Raw genomic sequence first — 24,432 nt, forward strand, 5'->3', positions numbered from 1 at the left:
GCTATCTCCTCCCATTGCCTTCTCATTGTGTATCTGACGGGCCTCCTGTCCTCCTGCTGTTATAAGACTTGTTTCCTCTGTTCCAGCTCTTCCACCAAGGCATCCGGTTAGAAAACCTTGGTGCCCACTCTCTCCCATGGTCAACCATTGTTGATTGTTGCACAGCACTCTATTCCCAATGACCACCTTGAACAACCAGAGTGCACCTTCCCTTTAAGAAGTGCGGGCTAGTTTAAAATAGTGCATGTCAACCTTAAATGTGGTTAGCAAGAAACAATATTGGACCCTTGCTCTTGCATACAGTGAACAAACAGTGGGGCTATTGTTGGCTGAATGAAACAAATGTGGTAATAAATAGGCAGCATGAAAATGGCATGTTCCATACATTATGTTGAATGGTCAAGGGGTAAATGCGCTTAGCGATCCTTGTGTCTTTCAGAGCTATCCAATTTAGCCTCCACAGATTCTAAATGAGGAAGTGTAAAGGAAGAAATATAAATTAAACTCAAATCATGCACAGTAATTGAAATAAAGCTCAGGAAAGAAAAATGGGATTAAGGGAAAAGAGATCAAATAAACAGAAAAGTTTTTAAAAATCTCCAACACTTCTGAATTCACTTCTGAAGGAGTGAGACTCCACACCTGAAAATCTTCAGGGTCAGTGAGGTTGTCTGACTGTTATTATGACAATCATGCCTGAATGTACCAACCTCAATATTTTCTGATGTGGGGAACTATTTGGCACCTACCACACCTTCACAACCTTACTTTGATTTTAACAAGCTGGGCGGGATTCTCCGTTGCCCGACGCCGATATCGTAATCGGTGATCAGGCAGAGAATCCCTCCAGACGCCCAAATCGGGGGAGGTACCACTCTGATGCTGCTTTTCGAGTTTCTTCTCCCTCTAAAATGGCATCTTCGCGTTGCGCGCAGCAAGACGTGCATTGGCGCGTCATTGGCAGGCCCTCCCGCGACGCTCCACCCCCACTGGACCGAGTTCCCCACCGCGCGGTCGACGTGTGGTCTGAGCAGTCAGGAACCCAGCGTGGCGGCTGCAGACTGTGTCTAGCGCCGCCACATTTGGCCGAGATCCGTGCCGCTGGCTGTGTGTGTTGGGGGAGGGGGGGGGGAGGGGGGGGGAGCTGTGGCTTCCGCGAGGGTCGTTGAGGACTGGTGGTCGTGGCCTGGGGTTGGCTTGTGGGGTCACATTTGGTGAGTCAGGTCCGCGTACGGCCGGCGCCATGTTGTACGGCACGACTGCTGCAGGTCGTCGCCATGCACATGCGCGGCCAGGGGCCCGGCAATTCTCCACCCGTTTTCGGAGTGGAGCTGGGAGTTTCACCCAACACCAATGCCAGCCCCTCACAGTTCCCGGAATAGGAGAGGGTTCGGTGCCGCTTTTGTTGTTGTAAAAAGCCCGCACATTCTCCTTTTCAGCCAGCACTTCACTGCTGAAACAGAGAATCCAGCCCATGTGTAAGCTTTTGGTATAATGCAGGACGTGGGGAGAGTGGAGTAACTTGAACTGCCACTTCCAGATTTCCAGATTTTACTCTGCAAGCGAACTTCAGAAGTGGCTGTTTGATTTACTTTATGGTAACAGTGAGGCTATTAACTTTACTGTTATCCTTAATGCAAAATCCGTGCCATTGCTACAAGGTTCATATCTGCACTTGAAATTCAGGTCAAACAAACTATATGAATATTGAAGGGATGGAAGGATCAGGAGGCGGGATTGGTATCAGTTTCCTTCATGGATTCACCCAGGCTTGTTTTGTGAATTGTACTGGGCTTCTGCATCCTCTGCCATTTTGCTTTCCGGAGAGTGCTGGAGATCACAATGCCTAAAGATACGGTATCCCAAACTCTTCGAGGAACGTGAAGCCCCCAGTGACCTCCCAAGTGCATCAGGGAACCCCAAGCATTTTCATTATGCCAACGCCCTGTTTTTGCCATGGATTAAGTGCAATCTTCTTTTCCAGCTATATTCATGCTTTAATTAGGAAGAGACACACAGTTACAAATACATTCACCTTCCACATGGCTCCCTCACATTAACCCGTGGTCAACCCACCCTCCCATGGCTCCCTCACATTATCCCATGGCCAACCCACCCTCCCATGGCTCCCTCACATTATCCCATGGCCAACTCACCCTCCCATGGCTCCCTCACATTATCCCACGGCCAACCCACCCTCCCATGGCTCCCTCACATTATCCCATGGCCAACCCACCCTCCCATGGCTCCCTCACACTAACCCGTGGTCAACCCACCCTCCCATGGCTCCCTCACACTAACCCGTGGCCAACCCACCCTCCCATGGCTCCCTCACATTAACCCGTGGCCAACCCACCCTCCCATGGCTCCCTCACATTAACCCGTGGAAGTAGTACCGACATTAAGAGTGGGTAATCTAAAATTTCCTCATTTAAAAAATATTTAAATCATACCTTTTGTCATTTTTAATGGGAGGACTAATCTTATAAAGCTGATACTAATATTGGGTACACACATACTTCTCCCTCACACACACCTAACTCTCACTCACACGCGCACACACAAATCCCTCTCTCACACACACACATCTCCTCTCACTAACACATACATATCTGCCTCTCACACACACACGTCTTCCTCTCTCCCACACAGACACATCCCTCTCTCTCACATACACACACATCTCCCTCACTCTCTCACATGCATCCTTCTCTTTCACACACACACGTCCCCTTCTGTCACTCATACGCACACATCTCTCTCATGCACACATCTCCTTCTGTCACACACACAGCTCCTTCTGTCACTCACGCACACATACGTCTCCCTCTCTCACACACACACATCTCCTTCTGTCATTCGCACACACACATCTCTCTCACACACACATACGTCTCCCTCTCACACACATACGTCTCCCTCTCATGCACATACGTCTCCTTCTCTCACACACACGCGTCTCCTTCTGTCACTCACACACACACATCTCTCTCTCTCGCACACACATCTCCTTTTTTGAAAATATTTTATTGAGACACATATAATTTAAACAATTTTCAAGAGGAAAAAACAACAAAGCAATTAACACCCACCCAACCAACAACCAAACACAACCAATATGGCTTACATACACAATTCCCCAATCCCCCTTTCCCACTAACTGCTTCCCACCCCAACCAACCCCCATGCCTTCCTTTTTCCTTTTACCTGCCTACCCCCCTTCCGCTGACAGCTTAATTTTCCCCAAAGAAGTTGATAAATGGCTGCCACCTCCGGGCGAACCCTAGCATCAATCCTCTCAGGGCATTATTTGCGTCCCTCCCGCACACCAGCCACACCTTTCCTCCACCCCTTCAAAGAACCTGCTCATATAGGCCACGGTCATATGCGCCCTGTGGATCACCTTAAATTGTATCAGGCTAAGCCTGGCACACGGCAAAGATGAGCTGAGTCTACTCAGGGTGCTCTCCCACAACCCCGCCTCTAATTCCCTGCCCAATTCTTCTTCCCACTTTTGCTTCACCTCCCCTATCAGGGCTCCCTCACACTCCATCAGCTCCTTAAAAATCTCCAATACCTTCCCCTCCCCCACTCCCGTTTTTGACACTACCTTGTCCTGAGGTGGCAGGTGCATGATGGTCGAGACCTGCCTCCGCACAAAGTCCCTCGCCTGCAGGTAGTGGAACCCATTCCCACCCGGCAGCTCAAGCTCCTCATCCAAATCCTCCGTGCACGGAAAGCTGCCGTCAATAAACAGGTCCCCAAACCGCTCAATCCCAGTTCGCTGCCGTCTCCAAAACCCCCATCCAGCACCCCCGGTACAAACCAGTGGTTGTCGCAAATTGGTGTCAATACCCCCTCCACTCCCAAATATTTCCGTCACTGTCCCTACAACCTCAAGGCAGCCACTACCACCGGGCTTGTGGAGTACTGAGCCAGTACTCCACTGGCAGAGGTGCCGTTACCAGTGCCCCTGAATTTGTGTCTTACATGAGGCCGCCTCCACCCACTCCCACACCGACCCCTCCCCCATGACCCACTTTCTGACCATTGCTATGTTCGCCGCCCAACAGTAGTTTCTAAAATGTGGACGGGCTAGTCCCCGCCCCCCCCCACCTTCGATCCTGCTCCAACAGCACCTCCTTAACCCGCGAGGTTTTACCCGCCCACACAAAGCCAGAGATCACCGCATTCACCCTCTTAAAGGAAATAGGCAGGTACTGAAATACAAGCAAAAACCTCGGAAGAACCATCATCTTTACTATCTGCGCTCTCCCCATCAGTGACAACTGGAGCATATCCCACCTTTGAAAGTCCTCATTCATCTGCTCCACCAACCGAGCCAAATTCAGCTTGGGCATCTGCTCTGACTGCCGTGTCACCTGGATGCCCAAATACCGAATGCTCCCTCCCACCACCTTGAACGGCATCTCCCCCAATCTCCTCTCTTGTCCCCTTGCTTGAATAACAAAGACCTCGCTCTTGTCCATATTCAATTTGCAAAATAGCCAAATTCCCATAGGATCCCCATAACTTCTGCAATCCCCCCCAGCAGGCCAGAAATATACAAATGCAGGTAATCCGCGGATAGCGAGACCCTGTGCTCCACCCCCACCCCCTATACTATCCCCTGCCAGTCCTTTGACGCTCTCAAAGCCATCGCCAATGGCTCTATGGCCAAGGCAAACAGCAGTGGAGAGAGTGGTCATCCCTGCCTTGTCCCCTGGTGCAGCCTAAAATAATCCGAGCTCACTCGGTTCATCCGCACACTTGCCACCGATGCCTGGTACACCGACCAGACCCAGTCCACAAAACCCTGCCCAAACCCAAACCACCCAAGGACCTCCCACAGGCACTCCCACTCCACCCAATCAAAGGCCTTCTCCGCATTCACGGCCACCACCACTTCCACCTCTCTTCCCTCGGAAGGCATCATTTTAGACTACCTAATTCATTTTTCCAATTAAGGGGCAATTTTAGCATGGTCAATCCACCTAGCCTGCACATCTTTGGATTGTGGGGGCTAAACCCACACAAACACGGAGAGAATATGCAAACTCCACACAGACAGTGACCCAGAGCCAGGATCGAACCTGGGACCTCGGCACCATGAGGCAGCAGTGCTTCTCACTGCGCCACCATGCGGCTCCTCCTCAGAGGGCATCATAATCACATTTAACAGCCTTCTAATATTCTCTGCTAAATGCCTCCCCTTCGCAAACCCCGTCTGGTCCTTCCCTATCATCCCTGGCACACAATCCCCTATTCTCGAAGCCAAGATCTTGGCCAGCAGCTTGGCGTCTGTATTTAGAAGAGATATCGGCCTGTATGACCCACATTGTTCTGGTCCTTTTCCCGCTTCGGGATGAGAAAAACCGAGGCCTGTGTTATCATCGCGGGGAGTACCCCTCGCTCCCTAGGCTCATTAAATTCCCTTACCAGCAGGGGCCCCAGCACTCTGTGGTGATGTGCATCACTGTAAATACACAAGGGATTCATGTAAATATATGTAGACCAGCTAGACACTAGAGGGAGCACCAGAGACATGACACACAGACACTCACCAATAGATCAGTTAGATAGGACACGACCAATGGGCATTCACGATACACACAGAAGTGAGACGACCACAGGAGGGCATTACACCAACACATATATAAAGGACACCACACACATGATCTACCTCTTTCCAGTAGAGACAGTCAGTGAGTACAGACACAGGGTTGATTCAATATCACTCCTACCACGTGGATTGTAGCAGACTGGTTAGTCAGTCTGGGTAGCTATAGTAGGATTAGCAGTAGTGTCGAACCCGAGTAATAGAAGTGTGTATAGTTTAATAAACGTGTTGAAGTTATCTCCACGTCTGAACCTTCCTTTGTCACGTGCACCGCAAGGAAGTCGCTTATGCCACACTTAGAGCATAACAAGACACACTCCAATGGCTACCCATCCGCCCCGGGGCCTTGCCCGACTGCATCACCTCCAGCCCCTCCACCAACCTAACTGGGGCCCCTAGACCCTCCACCAGCTCTTCTTCCACCCTCAGAAATTCCAGTCCCTCCAAAAACCGCCTCATCCCCTCCACCCTGGCTGGGGTTTACGATTCATATAACCTGAAATAAAAGTCCCGAAACACCCCGTTCATCCCCACCGGGTCCAAGATCATATTCCCCGCTCTGTCCTTCACTTTCCCAATCTCCCTCGCCTCTTTCCTTAGCTGGTGTGCTAGCATCCCACTAGCCTTCTCCCCATATTTGTACACCGCCCCCTTCACCTTTCTCAACTGCCCCACCACCTTCCCTGTGGATAACAACCCAAACTCCATCTGCAGCTTATGCCGCTCCTTCAACAACCCCGCCTCCGGGGCCTCCGAGTACCTCCTATCTAACAGGATAATCTCCTTCCCTAACCTATCCATCTCTGCCTGCTTTGCCTTCTCCCTGTGTACCGTATCGATATAAACTTCCCTCTCACCACTACCTTCAATACCTCCAATATTGTCGCTGCCGAGACCTCCCCCGTATCGTTTATCTCCACATACCTCCGAATGGCCTCCCTCACCCACACATCCACCTCCTTCGTTAATAGCCCTACATCTACCCTCGGTGGGGGGCATGATCCAACACCACAATCGCCGAGTACTCAACGTCCACCACCCCCGCCAGCAACATCCTATCCATGACGAAAAAGTCAATTCGGGAGTACATGGGAAAAGAATGAGCACTCTTTCGTTTTCGGCTGCCCAAACCTCCACGGATCCACACTGCCCCACCCCCCCACCATGTGTTCCATAAACCCCTTTATCTCCTTCGCAACCGCCAACACCCTCCGTGCCCTCGAACTCGACCGATCCAGCTTTGGATCTAGAACCGCATTAAAGTCCCACCCCATGATCGAGTCCAGATCAGGGATATTCCCCAACACCCGCCTCATAAACACCACATCGTCCCAGTTCAGAGCATAAATGTTCACCAGCACCACCGGCATCCCCTCCAGCTTCCCGCTCACCATAACGTATCTACCCCCACTGGGTCCACCACTATACTTCCCACTTCGAACGTCGGCGCTTATTAATTAGAATCACCATCGCCTTGTTTTGGAATCTAGCCCCAAATGGAATACCTGCCCTACGCACCCCTTCCTCAGCTTAGTCTGATCCACCACCAGCCTGGTCGGGAGGCACTGCCCCCCCCGACTGCAGATCAACCACAACCCCTCCTGGGCCAGCCTCCACCTTGCGTCCCGTACTTCTCAGGCTACCCTCGGACGCCCGCCATCATCGGCCCTCCCCACGTCACCTTTGAACAACTCCTCCCCTGTCAGCAGTCTCCCCCCCACCCCACAACAAAATAACAAACCAACCCCTGTCAACACACTAGCCCCCCACTACACTTCCATGAGCTAGCCTGCTCAGCGAGCCTGGTAGCCCTCGCCCATGGTGCCTAGCATCCTATCACCCACCGATTCCCCTCCCCCCCCCCGCTCAATCATTCTCAGAGTGCAAACTTCACAATCCCCACCCAACACAAAGAAAAGAGCAACCCACCATCCCCATCAAGAACAAAACAAACCCAGAACAGCCTAATGCCCTGAACCCAGTGCAAAAGTGGATCATACAAACCCCATAATACCAAAATACAAAACAGGAACATCTCCTGAGTTCAATGTCCTCCCTCTCCTGCCGTTATCTCCTATAAATTCCATCGCCTCCTCTGGCAACCCAAAGTAGAGTTCCCGGCCTTTATATGTTACCCACAAGCGAGTTGGGTATAACATGCCGAACTTCACCCCCTTCTTAAAGAGGGCCACATTCATCCTGTTGTAGTTGACCCTCCTTTTGGCTATCTCCTCACCCAGGAGCTTGCTGCCTTCCCAAGTGCTGAGCCTTGACTGCCTGGTCCACCTCAAAATCCATTCCTTATCCAGGAACTGGTTCAATCGCACCACCATCGCCCTCGGTGGCTCTTTCCCTTGCGGCTTCCTCATCAGCACCTTGTGCGCTTGGTCCACCTCCAGGGCCCGAGCAAATGCCCCTTCACCCAGTAGCATCTCGAACATCTGCGCCACAGATGCGCCGGCGTCCGCTCCCTCACTGCCCTCCGGCAATCCGACGATCCTAACATTCTGCCTGCACTATCTATTCTTCAGATCCTCCACCTTCTCCTGCAGCCTCCTTTGTTGATCTCTCATCAACCCCATCTCTGTAGCTATTGAGGCAAGTTGCTTCTCGTGCTCCCCCACTTCCTCCGCCTCCACCTTGTGGATCGCCTGGCCATGGGCCTCTAAACTCATCTCCATGCAGTCAATCCCCGCCTTTATCAGGACTGTAATGATATGTATATAGGTATACCAGTTGTTATGAGCCAGGGTTTAGAGAACCCCGAAGTGTGTCATGGAATTCACCTGACCCACAACTTTTAATAGATTGTGGTATGGGGAGCACACGGCCCACTCTACAGGTGTGGTACAGCAGAAATGGAAAAGTATTTTTTAAAGCCAAACAATGTTTCTTCTACGAACTCAAGTTAACATTTTTAAAACATACAGTGAACATCTTAGCAACCATTAATTCAAATACAACACTAAGTAATCTTTTAAGCTTTCCTTTTGACATCCATAAAACTTAAAACACCTTTTACCAGAAGCACATCAGGTCAAAGTCACTACTGTTATTAGTTTTAAATCACCAGGATCGATTTACAGTCTTTAGACTACAGAGAGAGACTCTAATAAAGCTTCTGGCTGTGACTGCAGCTATCCAGCTCTGAAAACAAAACTAAAACATACCCTGCAGCAAACAGCCTAAAACAAAAGTAAAAAGCTGACAGACAGCCCAGCTCCACCCACCCTCTGGCATCACTGCAGTAATAAACACCCATTTCTTAAAGGTACTCTCACATGACACAGTGAAGAGTTAATTATTACATCTCAGTGCAATTCAAACAGTAGAGGGCACCATCAGTTCCCAGTATAAATATTAGAACTCAGGGAATTTTGGGTAGTCCAGTGTTAACAGAGGAATTGATCACAGCTCTTGAAATAGTTTAGGTTAGAGAAAGAAGTAGCACGAGTACATCGTTAGTTAATATTAGATTACAGATCACTGTATTAATACTTATAGCTCAGTAGAGTGTGAGAATTCTATTTCATTTAATCATTATTCAATAAATTAGTTTTGCTTCAATCTTAAGATTGCTGATTGCTTTATCATCCACTTAGCATACCATTCTGGATCTCAAAACAAAATGTTGCTCGTTATGCTTTCCCTTAATTTGCTCTGTTTTAATGACCTTTGCTCAAGAATCACCAGGTATCTTTCTGATACCACCACAAGGTTCAAAGCCGAATACTGATCAATGACTCTACACCAGTAAGTAAGTTTGAAATCAATACACATTTATTTACACACACAGTCAATTATTGCTCATGCATAAACTCTATTCGCTAAACTACAACTACTACTAAAGCCTATACTTAGCTTCGAGTGGCCCACCCAGTCAGAGGACCAATGGCCATTGTCCGGTTCTGATACTGCTGGCTTCGAACTGGTACGGAATAGTAGCTAGGAGTGTCTATCTCGTAGCGTGCGTTGACCTTAGACTTACTTGGTTGGTGCTTGGCGGCCTTTCGTCGCTGAGAGCCAAATGCCAAGTTGAAGATGGAGAGGAGTAAGAGTAAGAGAGTGAACTGACCTTGGGGAGTCTGTTTTATAGCCCCCAGGGTTTCGCACCCTTCTGGGCGGACCCTGGACTTGGTCCCAATTAATTGGACCATGTCCCAATCGGAGCGGGAACCGTGGTGCCCTCTGCCTTTATAGTGTGTGTATTCTAACTGGTGATTGGCTGCGGTGTTTGTACATGTTGATTGGCCCCTGTGTGTGTCCATCAGTGTGTGTCTGCACCATGATATACTGGTGTATATTATGACATCCCCCGTTTTATAAAAAATATTGATATAGGCATGTGATAATAAATAGTGTGGGTGTGTGGAGAATGTGTGAGGTGCGAAGACATATGTACAAAGCTATATACAGGGAACAAGACTATTTACAGAGGAAGGTGCCTGGTGCAGATGGCTACCATGAACTGGAACAACCAACGAATCTATTTACAAATCACTGGAGAACTGGGGCCTCACGGTAGCATGGTGGTTAGCATCAATGCTTCACAGCTCCAGGGTCCCAGGTTCAATTCCCGGCTGATTCACTGTCTGTGTGGAGTCTGCACGTCCTCCCCGTTTGTGCGTGGGTTTCCTCTGGGTGCTCCGGTTTCCTCCCACAGTCCAAAGATGTGCGGGTTAGGTGGATTGGCCATGCTAAATTGCCCGTAGTGTAAGGTTAATGGGGGGGATTGTTGGATTACGGGTATACGGGTTACGTGGGTTTAAGTAGGGTGATCATTGCTCGGCACAACATCGAGGGCCGAAGGGCCTGTTCTGTGCTGTACTGTTCTATGTTCTATGAATGCAATAATGAAGGATATATTTTTTTAAATTCAGAAAGTCCACATTTGTACAGAATTCATAAGTTCAGTCTCTGAGGTGGGCAATGAACTCTGGTTGACTGCCTCAAAGATGGGGCAATGGCTGGCGCATCGGGAGCCGGGAGGGCTGCAGCACTGTCAGGGGCAGGCAGAATGACCGGAAGCACCACACAGTCCACGGCGGGATCAGTAGAAGAGCTGGTCGGAGGATCCCGTGACGACCCTGGAGCCAGGCGAAGAGCACGCCTGTTGTGGCGCCGAATGTATCCATCCGGTAAACGGACCAGGAAGGAGCTGGGGGCCACCTGCCTTAGAACGACAGCAGGCACAGACCAGCCACCATCTGGGAGGTGGATGCGAACCTTGTCGCATGGATGGATGTCGGGAAGGTCAGCAGCCCGTGAGTCGTAGGAAGTTGTCTGCTGCATTTGAGACATGTGCATGCGGTGGAGCACGGGGACATAATCGAGGTTGGGAGCGGGAATTGATGGCACCGTCGTTCTGAGGGTATGGTTCATTAGCAGCTGAGCAGGCGACAGGCCGGTGGAGAGCGGGGCGGAGCGATAGGCTAGCAGAGCAAGATGGAAATATGAGCCAGCGTCGGCGGCCTTGCTGAGGAGCCGCTTAACGATGTGGACCCCCTTTTCCACCTTCCCATTGGATTGGGGGTATAGGGGACTGGACGTAATGTGCTCGAAGTTGTAGTGTCGGGCGAAGCCGGCCCATTCCTGGCTCGCGAAACAGGGGCCATGGTCTGACATGACCGTCAGCGGAATGACATTTCGGGCAAATGTCTCCTTACATGCCCTGATCACAGCCGAGGATGTGAGATCGTGCAGCCTGATGACCTCCAGGTAACTGGAGAAGTAGTCGATGATGATGACGTAGTCCCTGCCCAATGCATGGAACGAGTCGATGCCCACTTTGGCCCAAGGCGATGTGACGAGCTCATGGGGCATCAAGGTCTCCCGTGGTTGGGCGGGCTGAAAACGCTGGCAGGTAGAGCAGTTGAGCACCACATTGGCGATGTCTTCGTTAATGCCCAGCCAGTTGACGGCTTCTCTGGCCCTCCGGCGGCATTTCACGATTCCTAAATGGCCTTCATGGAGTTCCTCCAACACCAGCTGGCGCATGCTTTGTGGAATGACGATGCGATCCTATTTCAGGAGCACCCCGTCGACAACCGGCAGGTCATCGCGGACGTTGTAAAATTGCGGCAATTGGCCCTTAAGCCACCCGTCTGACATTAGGCGCATCACCCGCTGCAGAAGTGGATCAGCCGCTGTCTCGCGGCGAATTTGCATCAGTCATGCATCCAAAGCAGGCAAGCTGAACTTGAGCATCTGTTTGGCAAATGAAGCCGTCATGATCACACGGAGTTTTGATCGACCTTGAGAGGGCATCGGCAATGGCAAGGTCCTTGCCCGGGGTATAGATCAGTTGAAAGTCATTCCTGCGCAGCTTGAGTAGGATACGCTGGAGGCGAGGCGTCATGTCATTTTGATAATATTTACAAGCGGGCGGTGTTCGGTTTCAACCGTGAACTGCGGAAGTCCATAGACGTAGTCGTGGAACTTCATGACTCCAGTGAGAAGGCCGAGACACCGAGACACTCTTTCTCAATTTGCGCATAGCGCTGCTCTGTGGGGGTCATCGCCCACGACGCATACGCAACGGGGGCCCATGACGAGGCCTTGTCTCGTTGCAGGAGCACGGCACCAATCCCCGACTGACTGCCATCAGTAGCGATTTTGGTCTCTTTGGTCAGGTCGAAAAAGGCCAAATCCGGGGCTGTGGAAAGCTTGGCCTTCAGCTCCTGCCATTCACGCTCGTGAGCGGAAAGCCATCGGAAATCTGTGGTTTTGCGAATCAGGTCACTGAGGGCCGTGGTGTGTGAGGCAAGATTCGGGATGAACTTCCTGAGGAAATTCACCATACCCAGGAACCGGAGGACCGCTTTCTTGACCTCGGGCGTCTTCATGGATGTGATTGCTGCAATCTTGTCCTCGTCCAGACGCACCCCCTGGTGGGAGATGTGATCCCCCAGAAACTTGATACTTGACTGGCCGAAGGAGCATTTGGCCCTATTGAGGCGGAGGCCGTGTTCGTGGATGCGCCTGAAAACACGCTTAAGGCGGGCAATGTGTTCCTGCGGGATGTTTGACTAGACAATAATGTCGTCGACATATACCCGGACGCCGTCGATCTGCACATTGCAGCATAGTGGCCTCATTTGCCACACTGCAGGCAGCATCGGGACTTCACGGGACATTGCGCTTTAAGTGGGCGGAGCCGCAGTTGCCGCACGCCGGAGTGTCGGGACGTTCATCGCATCACCGCGCATGCGCGGGATGATCAAGCATGGATCATGATCCAGCATGGCGCGCACCTGCACGAAGCGGTCCGTGACGTCAACACGCTCGCTGCGTGTAAGCGCGGGACTCCTCAAAAAGTGTGCAAAATGGCCGCCACCGTACAGATCCAGAGCCTGAAAAGATTTAATCATTTGGACCCGTTCTGCCTCGTAAGGGGTTTGCCGCGCCGTTTCAGCGGCCTGGATGCAGGAGTAGCGCGTGGAGGCATGTTCATGAAGCACACAGGTCTCAATGGCCGTGGAGAGAGTGAGCTGCTTTACTTTTAGTAGCTGCTGGCGCAGGGGCTCAGATTGAACACCAAAAACAATCTGGTCACGGAGCATAGAGTCAGAGGTGGACCCGTAGTTGCAGGACTGCGCAAGGACGCGGAGGTGGGTAATAAAGGACTGGAAAGGCTCGTCCTTACCCTGAATTCGCTGCTGAAACATGTATCTCTCGAAGCTCTCGTTGACCTCGACCGTGCAGTGGCTGTCGAACTTTAGAATTACGGTCTTGAACTTCGATTTGTCCTCCCCCTCATCAAAGGTGAGCGAGTTGAAAATGTGCAGAGCGTGGTCCCCAGCTGTGAAGAGGAAGAGAGCAATCTTCCGTGCGTCCGTGGCAGCTTCCAGATCCCTGGCTTCGAGGTACAGCTGGAAGCGCTGTTTGAAAAGTTTCCACTACCCCCGCCCCCTCCACTCCCTCCAAGAACAAGGATAGAGTCCCCCTCGTTCTCACATTTTATCCCACCAGCCTCCTTTTGCAAAGCATAATCCTCCGCCATTTTCGCCAACTCCAGCGTGATGCCACCACCAAACACATCTTCCCTTCACTCCCTCTGTCAGCATTCTGCAGAGACCGTTCCCTCCGAGACAATCTAGTCCACTCCACCATATCCAGTACCTCTCCCACCACCCATGGCACCTTCCCACACAATCGCAGAAGGTGTAACACCTGCCCCGTTACCTCTTCCATGCTTAACATCCCAGACCCAAAACACAAATTCCAGGTTAAGCAGCGTTTCACTTGCATCTCTTTCAATCTGGTCTATTGCATTTGCTGCTCCCAATGTGGTCTCCTCTATATCGGAGACACCAAACGCAGACTGGGTGATCGCTTTGCTGAGCATCTTCGGTCTGTGCGCATTCAGGACCCTGACCTTCCTGTTGTTTGCCATTTTAACAAAAGACCCTGCTCCCATGCCCACATGTCTGTTCTTGGCCTGCTGCAATGTTCCAGTGAAGCACAACGCAAACTGGAGGAACAACATCTCATCTTCCGGCTAAGCACGCTATAGCCTTCCAGCCTGAACATCGAATTCAACAACTTCAGATGATCAGCCCCACCTCGCCCCATTTGTTTTCATTTCATTTTAACTGTCTTTTACCATTTCTTTCTTTCCTGCACCTTTCCTGCACCTTTCTCCTCTTTGCTTCCCCCTTCCCCTCCCCCCCACACCTACAGTTCATCCTCTGATGTTAGTGTCCCTGCTCTTTGACCTTTCACATCTTTTGTCCTCTCTGGGGATTGCCATTAACACTCTTTCCCCTTGGTTTCTGTGGCCATTAGCACCCGGTTTCCCTGGGTTTCTGTGGCTCTGACTCATCTTTCATTCTCACTCCACAATATAAATATTTCCCACTCTCTCTGTCTGTTAGCTTTGACAAAGAGTCATCGGACTCGAAACGTTAGCTCTTTTCTCTCCCTACAGATGCTGCCAGACTTGCTGAGATTTTCCAGCATTGTCCCTTTCGTCTCAGTTGGACAAGGCTGGGGCGCTGCGGAGCATGTCCCAGTCTCAGGTGGACCGTGCGGGGATGCTGCAGAGCATGTCCCAGTCTCAGGTGGACCTTGCCGGGGACGCTGCAGAGCATGGCCCAGTCTCAGATGGACCTTGCAGGGGCGCTGCGGAGTATGTCCCAGTCTCAGTTGGACATGGCTGGGGCGCTGCAGAGCATGTCCCACTCTCAGATGGACATTGCGGGGGTGCTGCGGAGCATGTCCCAGTCTCAGGTGGACCGTGCGGGGATGCTGCAGAGCATGTCCCAGTCTCAGGTGGACCTTGCCGGGGACGCTGCAGAGCATGGCCCAGTCTCAGGTGGACCTTGCCGGGACGCTGCAGAGCATCTCCCAGTCTCAGGTGGACCTTGCCGGGGACGCTGCAGAGCATGGCCCAGTCTCAGGTGGAGCTTGCCGGGGCACTGCGGAGCATCTCCCAGTCTCAGGTGGACCTTGCCGGGGACGCTGCAGAGCATGGCCCAGTCTCAGGTGGAGCTTGCCGGGGCACTGCGGAGCATGTCCCAGTCTCAGGTGGACCTTGTTGAGGCGCTGCGGAGCATGGCCCAGTCTCAGATGGGCCTTGCGGGGACGCTGCGGAGCATGTCCCAGTCTCAGGTGGACCTTGCCGGGACGCTGCAGAGCATCTCCCAGTCTCAGGTGGGCCTTGCCGGGGACGCTGCAGAGCATGGCCCAGTCTCAGGTGGAGCTTGCCGGGGCACTGCGGAGCATCTCCCAGTCTCAGGTGGACCTTGCCGGGGACGCTGCAGAGCATGGCCCAGTCTCAGGTGGAGCTTGCCGGGGCACTGCGGAGCATGTCCCAGTCTCAGGTGGACCTTGCCGGGACGCAGCGGAGCATGGCCCAGTCTCAGGTGGACATTGCGGGGATGTTGCGGAGCATGTCCCAGTCTCCGGTGGACCTTGCCGGGACGCTGCGGAGCATGTCCCAGTCTCAGTTAGACATGGCTGGGGCCCTGCGGAGCATGTTCCAGTCTCAGTTGGACATGGCTGGGCCGCTGCGGAGTATGTCCCAGTCTCAGGTGGGCCTTGCCGGGGACACTGCGGAGTATGTCCCAGTCTCAGTTAGACATGGCTGGGCCGCTGCGGAGCATATCCCAGTCTCAGATGGACATTGCGGGGATGTTGCGGAGCATGTCCCAGTCTCCGGTGGACCTTGTTGAGACGCTGCGGAGCATGTCCCAGTCTCAGGTGGAGCTTGCCGGGGACGCTGCAGAGCATGGCCCAGTCTCAGGTGGAGCTTGCCGGGGCACTGCGGAGCATGTCCCAGTCTCAGGTGGACCTTGCCGGGGACACTGCGGAGCATGGCCCAGTCTCAGGTGGACATTGCGGGGATGTTGCGGAGCATGTCCCAGTCTCCGGTGGACCTTGCCGGGACGCTGCGGAGCATGTCCCAGTCTCAGGTGGACCGTGCGGGGATGCTGCAGAGCATCTCCCAGTCTCAGGTGGACCTTGCCGGGACGCTGCAGAGCATCTCCCAGTCTCAGGTGGACCTTGCCGGGGACGCTGCAGAGCATGGCCCAGTCTCAGGTGGAGCTTGCCGGGGCACTGCGGAGCATCTCCCAGTCTCAGGTGGACCTTGCCGGGGACGCTGCAGAGCATGGCCCAGTCTCAGGTGGAGCTTGCCGGGGCACTGCGGAGCATGTCCCAGTCTCAGGTGGACCTTGCCGGGGACGCTGCAGAGCATGTCCCAGTCTCAGGTGGAGCTTGCCGGGGCACTGCGGAGCATGGCCCAGTCTCAGGTGGACATTGCGGGGATGTTGCGGAGCATGTCCCAGTCTCCGGTGGACCTTGCCGGGACGCTGCGGAGCATGGCCCAGTCTCAGATGGACATTGCGGGGGCACTGCGGAGCATGTCCCAATCTCAGTTAGACATGGCTGGGGCGCTGCGGAGCATGTCCCAGTCTCAGTTAGACATGGCTGGGGCCCTGCGGAGCATGTTCCAGTCTCAGTTAGACATGGCTGGGGCCCTGCGGAGCATGTTCCAGTCTCAGTTGGACATGGCTGGGCCGCTGCGGAGTATGTCCCAGTCTCAGGTGGGCCTTGCCGGGGACACTGCGGAGCATGTCCCAGTCTCAGTTAGACATGGCTGGGCCGCTGCGGAGCATATCCCAGTCTCAGATGGACATTGCGGGGATGTTGCGGAGCATGTCCCAGTCTCCGGTGGACCTTGTTGAGACGCTGCGGAGCATGTCCCAGTCTCAGGTGGACCTTGCCGGGGCGCTGCGGAGCATGGCCCAGTCTCAGGTGGAGCTTGCCAGGGCACTGCGGAGCATGTCCCAGTCTCAGGTGGGCCTTGCGGGGATGTTGCGGAGCATGTCCCAGTCTCCGGTGGACCTTGCCGGGACGCTGCGGAGCATGTCCCAGTCTCAGGTGGAGCTTGCTGTGGATGCTGCGGAGCATGGCCCAGTCTCAGGTGGAGCTTGCCAGGGCACTACGGAGCATGTCCCAGTCTCAGGTAGACCTTGCGGGGACGCTGCGGAGCATGTCCCAGTCTCAGGTGGAGCTTGCGGGGATGTTGCGGAGCATGTCCCAGTCTCAGGTGGAGCTTGCCGGGGCGCTGCGGAGCATGGCCCAGTCTCAGATGGACCTTGCCGGGTACTGCGGAGCATGTCCCAGTCTCAGGTGGGCCTTGCCGGGGACGCTGCGGAGCATGTCCCAGTCTCAGGTGGGCCTTGCGGGGACGCTGCGGAGCATGGCCCAGTCTCAGGTGGAGCTTGCCAGGGCACTGCAGAGCATGGCCCAGTCTCAGGTGGAGCTTGCCAGGGACGCTGCGGAGCATGGCCCAGTCTCAGGTGGACCTTGCCGGGACGCTGCAGAGCATCTCCCAGTCTCAGGTGGACCTTGCCGGGGACGCTGCAGAGCATGGCCCAGTCTCAGGTGGAGCTTGCCGGGGCACTGCGGAGCATCTCCCAGTCTCAGGTGGACCTTGCCGGGGACGCTGCAGAGCATGGCCCAGTCTCAGGTGGAGCTTGCCGGGGCACTGCGGAGCATGTCCCAGTCTCAGGTGGACATTGCGGGGATGTTGCGGAGCATGTCCCAGTCTCCGGTGGACCTTGCCGGGACGCTGCGGAGCATGTCCCAGTCTCAGGTGGACATTGCGGGGATGTTGCGGAGCATGTCCCAGTCTCCGGTGGACCTTGTTGAGACGCTGCGGAGTATGTCCCAGTCTCAGGTGGAGCTTGCCGGGGACGCTGCAGAGCATGGCCCAGTCTCAGGTGGAGCTTGCCGGGGCACTGCGGAGCATGTCCCAGTCTCAGGTGGACCTTGCCGGGACGCTGCGGAGCATGGCCCAGTCTCAGGTGGACATTGCGGGGATGTTGCGGAGCATGTCCCAGTCTCCGGTGGACCGTGCGGGGATGCTGCAGAGCATCTCCCAGTCTCAGGTGGACCTTGCCGGGACGCTGCGGAGCATGGCCCAGTCTCAGATGGACATGGCGGGGGCACTGCGGAGCATGTCCCAATCTCAGTTAGACATGGCTGGGGCGCTGCGGAGCATGTCCCAGTCTCAGTTAGACATGGCTGGGGCCCTGCGGAGCATGTTCCAGTCTCAGTTGGACATGGCTGGGCCGCTGCGGAGCATGTTCCAGTCTCAGTTGGACATGGCTGGGCCGCTGCGGAGTATGTCCCAGTCTCAGGTGGGCCTTGCCGGGGACACTGCGGAGTATGTCCCAGTCTCAGTTAGACATGGCTGGGCCGCTGCGGAGCATGTCCCAGTCTCAGATGGACATTGCGGGGATGTTGCGGAGCATGTCCCAGTCTCCGGTGGACCTTGTTGAGACGCTGCGGAGCATGTCCCAGTCTCAGGTGGACCTTGCCGGGGCATTGCGGAGCATGGCCCAGTCTCAGGTGGACCTTGCCGGGACGCTGCGGAGCATGTCCCAGTCTCAGGTGGAGCTTGCCAGGGCGCTGCGGAGCATGTCCCAGTCTCAGGTGGAGCTTGCCAGGGCACTGCGGAGCATGTCCCAGTCTCAGGTGGGCCTTGCGGGGATGTTGCGGAGCATGTCCCAGTCTCCGGTGGACCTTGCCGGGGACGCTGCGGAGCATGTCCCAGTCTCCGGTGGACCTTGCCGGGGACGCTGCGGAGCATGGCCTAGTCTCAGGTGGGCCTTGCGGGGATGCTGCGGAGCATGGCCCAGTCTCCGGTGGAGCTTGCCGGGGACGCTGCGGAGCATGTCCCAGTCTCAGGTGGAGCTTGCCGGGACGCTGCGGAGCATGGCCCAGTCTCAGGTGGAGCTTGCCAGGGCACTGCGGAGCATGTCCCAGTCTCAGGTAGACCTTGCGGGGACGCTGCGGAGCATGTCCCAGTCTCAGGTGGAGCTTGCGGGGATGTTGCGGAGCATGTCCCAGTCTCAGGTGGAGCTTGCCGGGGCGCTGCGGAGCATGGCCCAGTCTCAGATGGACCTTGCTGGGTACTGCGGAGCATGTCCCAGTCTCAGGTGGGCCTTGCCGGGGACGCTGCGGAGCATGTCCCAGTCTCAGGTGGAGCTTGCGGGGATGCTGCGGAGCATGGCCCAGTCTCAGGTGGAGCTTGCCAGGGCACTGCAGAGCATGGCCCAGTCTCAGGTGGAGCTTGCCAGGGACGCTGCGGAGCATGGCCCAGTCTCAGGTGGACCTTGCCGGGGCGCTGCTGAGCATGGCCCAGTCTCAGGTGGACCTTGCCGGGGCGCTGCGGAGCATGGCCGAGTCTCAGGTAGACCTTGCCGGGACACTGCGGAGAATGGCCCAGTCTCAGATGGACCTTGCGGGGACGCTGAGGAGCATGGCCCAGTCTCAGGTGGGCCTTGCCGGGTATGGCGGAGCATGGCCCAGTCTCAGGTGGACCGTGCGGGGACGCTGCGGAGCATGGCCCAGTCTCAGGTGGGGCTTGCCAGGGCGCTGCGGAGTATGTCCCAGTCTCCGGTGGAGCTTGCGGGGACGCTGCGGAGCATGTCCCAGTCTCAGGTGGGCCTTGCCGGGTATGGCGGAGCATGGCCCAGTCTCAGATGGACATTGCGGGGATGTTGCGGAGCATGTCCCAGTCTCCGGTGGACCTTGTTGAGACGCTGCGGAGTATGTCCCAGTCTCAGGTGGACCTTGTTGAGATGCTGCTGAGCATGGCCCAGTCTCCGGTGGAGCTTGCCAGGGCGCTGCGGAGTATGTCCCAGTCTCCGGTGGAGCTTACGGGGACGCTGCGGAGCATGTCCCAGTCTCAGGTGGAGCTTGCCACGGCACTGCGGAGCATGCCCCAGTCTCAGGTTGACCTTGCCGGGACGCTGCGGAGCATGGCCCAGTCTCAGGTGGGCCTTGCCGGGTATGGCGGAGCATGGCCCAGTCTCAGGTGGACATTGCCGGGACGCTGCGGAGCATGGCCGAGTCTCAGGTAGACCTTGCCGGGACGCTGCGGAGAATGGCCCAGTCTCAGGTGGACCTTGCCGGGGCACTGCGGAGCATGTCCCAGTCTCCGGTGGACGTTGCCAGGGCGCTGAGGAGCATGGCCCAGTCTCAGGTGGAGCTTGCCGGGGACGCTGCGGAGCTTGGCCGAGTCTCAGGTGGGCCTTGCCGGGGACGCTGCGGAGCATGGCCCAGTCTCAGGTGGAGCTTGCCGGGGACGCTGCGGAGCATGTCCCAGTCTCAGGTGGAGCTTGCCACGGCACTGCGGAGCATGCCCCAGTCTCAGGTTGACCTTGCCGGGACGCTGCGGAGCATGGCCCAGTCTCAGGTGGGCCTTGCCGGGTATGGCGGAGCATGGCCCAGTCTCAGATGGACCTTGCGGGGACGCTGCGGAGCATATCCCAGTCTCTGTTAGACATTGCCGGGTCACCGCGGAGTATGTCCCAGTCTCAGTTAGACATGGCTGGGCCGCTGCGGAGCATATCCCAGTCTCAGATGGGCATTGCGGGGATGTTGCGGAGCATGTCCCAGTCTCCGGTAGACCTTGCCAGGACGCTGCGGAGCATGTCCCAGTCTCAGGTGGAGCTTGCCGGGACGCTGCGGAGCATGTCCCAGTCTCAGGTGGAGCTTGCCAGGGCACTGCGGAGCATGGCCCAGTCTCAGGCGGACCTTGCGGGGACGCTGCGGAGTATGTCCCAGTCTCAGGTAGACCTTACCGGGACACTGCGGAGCATGTCCCAGTCTCCGGTGGACCTTGCCAGGGCGCTGCGGAGCATGTCCAAGTCTCAGGTGGAGCTTGCTGTGGATGCTGCGGAGCATGGCCCAGTCTCAGGTGGGTCTTGCCAGGGCACTGCGGACCATGGCCCAGTCTCAGGTGGAGCTTGCCAGGGCACTGCGGAGCATGGCCCAGTCTCAGGTGGAGCTTGCGGGGGCACTGCGGAGCATGTCCCAGTCTCAGGTGGAGCTTGCGGGGGCACTGTGGAGCATGGCCCAGTCTCAGGTGGGCCTTGCCAGGGCACTGCGGAGCATGTCCCAGTCCCAGGTGGAGCTTGCCACGGCACTGCGGAGCATGCCCCAGTCTCAGGTTGACCTTGCCGGGACGCTGCGGAGCATGGCCGAGTCTCAGATGGACCTAGCGGGGACGCTGCGGAGCATGTCCCAGTCTCAGGTTGACCTTGCAGGGATGTTGCGGAGCATCTCCCAGTCTCAGATGGACCTTGCCAGGGCACTGCGGAGCATGTCCCAGTCTCCAGTGGACCTTACGGGGATGCTGCGGAGCATGTCCCAGTCTCAGGTTGTCCTTGCGGGGACGCTGCGGAGCATCTCCCAGTCTCAGGTGGACCTTGCCAGGGCACTGCGGAGCATGGCCCAGTCTCAGGTTGACCTTGCCGGGGTGCTGCGGAGCATGTCCCAGTCTCAGGTGTACCTTGCCGCGCGCTGTGGAGCATGTCCCAGTCTCAGGTATACCTTGCGGGGACATTACAGAGCATGTCCCAGTCTCAGGTGGATCTTGCCGGGGCGCTGTGGAGCATGTCCTAGTCTCAGGTTGGCCTTGCCGGGGCGCTACGGAGCATGTCCTAGTCTCAGATTGACCTTACGGGGATGTTGCGGAGCATGTCCCAGTCTCAGGTAGACCTTGCCAGGGCACTGCGGAGCATGGCCCAGTCTCAGGTAGACCTTGCCAGGGCACTGCGGAGCATGTCCCAGTCTCAGGTAGACCTTGCCAGGGCACTGCGGAGCATGGCCCAGTCTCAGGTAGACCTTGCGGGGACGCTGCGGAGCATCTCCCAGTCTCAGGTAGACCTTGCCAGGGCACTGCGGAGCATGGCCCAGTCTCAGGTAGACCTTGCGGGGACGCTGCGGAGCATCTCCCAGTCTCAGGTAGACCTTGCCAGGGCACTGCGGAGCATGTCCCAGTCTCTGGTGGACCTTATCAGGGTGCTGCGGAGCATGTCCCAGTCTCAGGTGGACCTTGCGGGTTGCTGCGGAGCATGGCCCAGTCTCAGGTATACCTTGCGGGGACATTGCGGAGCATGTCCCAGTCTCAGGTGGACCTTGCCGGGGCGCTGCGGAGCATGTCCCAGTCTCAGGTGGACCTTGCCGCGCACTGCGGAGCATGTCCCAGTCTCAGATGGACCTTGCGGGATGCTGCGGAGCATGTCCCAGTCTCAGGTATACCTTGCGGGGACATTGTAGAGCATGTCCCAGTCTCAGGGATACCTTGCGGGGACATTGCAGAGCATGTCCCAGTCTCAGGTTGGCCTTGCCGGGGCACTGTGGAGCATGTCCCAGTCTCAGGTATACCTTGCGGGGACATTGCAGAGCATGTCCCAGTCTCAGGTTGGCCTTGCCGGGGCACTGTGGAGCATGTCCTAGTCTCAGATGGACATTGTGGAGATGTTGCAGAGCATGTCCCAGTCTCAGATGGATCTTGCTGGGTACTGCAGAGCATATCCCAGACTCAGGTGGGCATTGCCGAGTTGCTCCAGTCGCTGAGGACCGTGCTCCAGATGCAGATGGACATTGGCAAGGCAGTGCAGAGCGTAACCAGGTCATAGAGGGGTATTTTAGAGAGCATCACAGAGCAGACATTGAGAAGCCACCATGACTGGCAGTGCCAGATGATGCTGGAGCATCTGGAGCTCAATCCATCTTGACCTCTATCCCAAGATGACCCCCTGGCCCTAAGGGCACTGATCGAGAGGACGGAGCACTGGAGGCCAGTGCAGAGCCACCAATAGCAGCCCATGTCCCCCACCCGAGCCCGGCCCACTCCGGTGGCCCCCCCCATCCACTGGGGCTGCATCCCCAGTGCCCCCGGGCTGACTGCCCAATTCCGAAGATGCCTACTCACCTCCTCAGATCCCCATAGCAGCCATTCCGCTCGCCTCACTAAATAGGTGTAGTAAACGATGCTCGTGTGATTGCTCACTGGGGAGGTGGTTTGATCATGGGTGGCCGTTCAATAGGGGGTCCTCTCCGTTAATGGGATGAAGTTTGGTCTTAGTTGGTGATTATTGGTTTCTTGCCAAGCTGCAGCGGGATCTGGATCTCGTCAACAGGAGTGGGCTGCTTAGATCAGAAATCAGTGCCAGATGTAGTTCCTGATTTCAGCCCCTCCCGCTACCTAACCAGTCCACTTGTTTTTGTGCCCAGCGCGATGGGGCAGTTGACCGCGTCCACTATCTCTCCAACTATCCTGTCAAACCCTTTCATCATCTGAATTGCCTGTATCTTCTGGACCCAAGGCAATATTTTCACAGTAACTTCATTTGAAGCCTACTTGTGACAATAAGCGATTTTCATTTCATTTTTCGTTTCAATATTAGCCTATAGCCTCCGTAACCGTTTCTCAAAACTTAACCGGTTTAACCACAGTATAATTCTGGTGGATCTACACTTACTATCTGGCAGTCAGAGAGATAGCCTTGTTTTTGAAGTGCTCTCCTACTAGACATGGGAACAGGATAGATGTTATTCAGGATACAGTGAAGTCTGGTAGATGTAGATGTCTCCATGTGGCAGATATAGACCTCCAGTGCCTGTACATTTCCTGCAGCCTTCTATGACATTTAAGACATCTACAACAATTTCTACAGCTGCCACTTGCTCCGGTAATACTGTACTGTGCTTCCCAAATTTTAAAGGCACATGGTGATAATGTTGTTCTGATGGCAGATTGCAGTGAAATTTGCAAGGCAGTAGGGAGATGCATAGAATTAGCATTCGTCAGAAAGCCAACACCATGAATCAGTGGAAACATTCCGTTCTCCCTTTTGGCCTAACGAAAACCTCAGTGGTGCAAATGCAAATCCATCAAACAATCTCTCCCAGCTATGTCTGACACATGGGAAGAGGATTTTGGTATCCCTCACCTTAGCACAGTGGTTAGCACTGATGTTGCACAGCGCCAGGGACCCGGGATTGATCCCCAGCTTGGGTCACTGTCTGTGTGGAGTCTGCACATTTCCTCGTGTCTGAGTGGGTTTCCTCTGGGTGCTCCTGTTTCCTCCCATAAGTCCCGAAAAAATGTGTTTTGTTAGGTAATTTGGACATTCTGAATTCTACCTCAGTGTACCCGAACAGGCGCTGAAATGTGGCGACTAGGGGATTTCCGCAGTAACTTCATTGCAGTGTTATTGTAAGCCTACTTGTGACGCTAATAAAGATTATTAGTATTGATGTGTCTTTAAAGTTGCTGTTAGCAGAACCAGTTTTAAATTAGTCATCGATATACAAGGTTTCCAGATAGAGGTTATTCATCTAACCCAGTGATGGGCAACCTGAGCTAGTGAGTGGGCCGCATGAGGGACCCTCCTTCATCTTGGTGAGCCACAAGATAGAAATCAGGCTTGTTCGCCAACTATGACCCTTGAAAAAGATTGAATACATTTAATACACGCCAAATATTGAATAACACATTATAG

General features: G+C 55.0%; 1 protein-coding gene across 1 annotated transcript in view; it reads left to right on the plus strand.

The window, feature by feature from the left end:
• LOC119969193 (toll-like receptor 8) overlaps positions 1-24,432 on the plus strand; it is a 106,575-nt gene that overhangs the window by 61,833 nt on the left and 20,310 nt on the right. The gene's annotated exons all lie outside the window — the stretch shown is intronic.

This window comes from Scyliorhinus canicula, chromosome 7, assembly GCF_902713615.1.
Source record: "Scyliorhinus canicula chromosome 7, sScyCan1.1, whole genome shotgun sequence".
In the NCBI taxonomy this organism is placed as follows: Eukaryota; Metazoa; Chordata; class Chondrichthyes; order Carcharhiniformes; family Scyliorhinidae; genus Scyliorhinus; species Scyliorhinus canicula.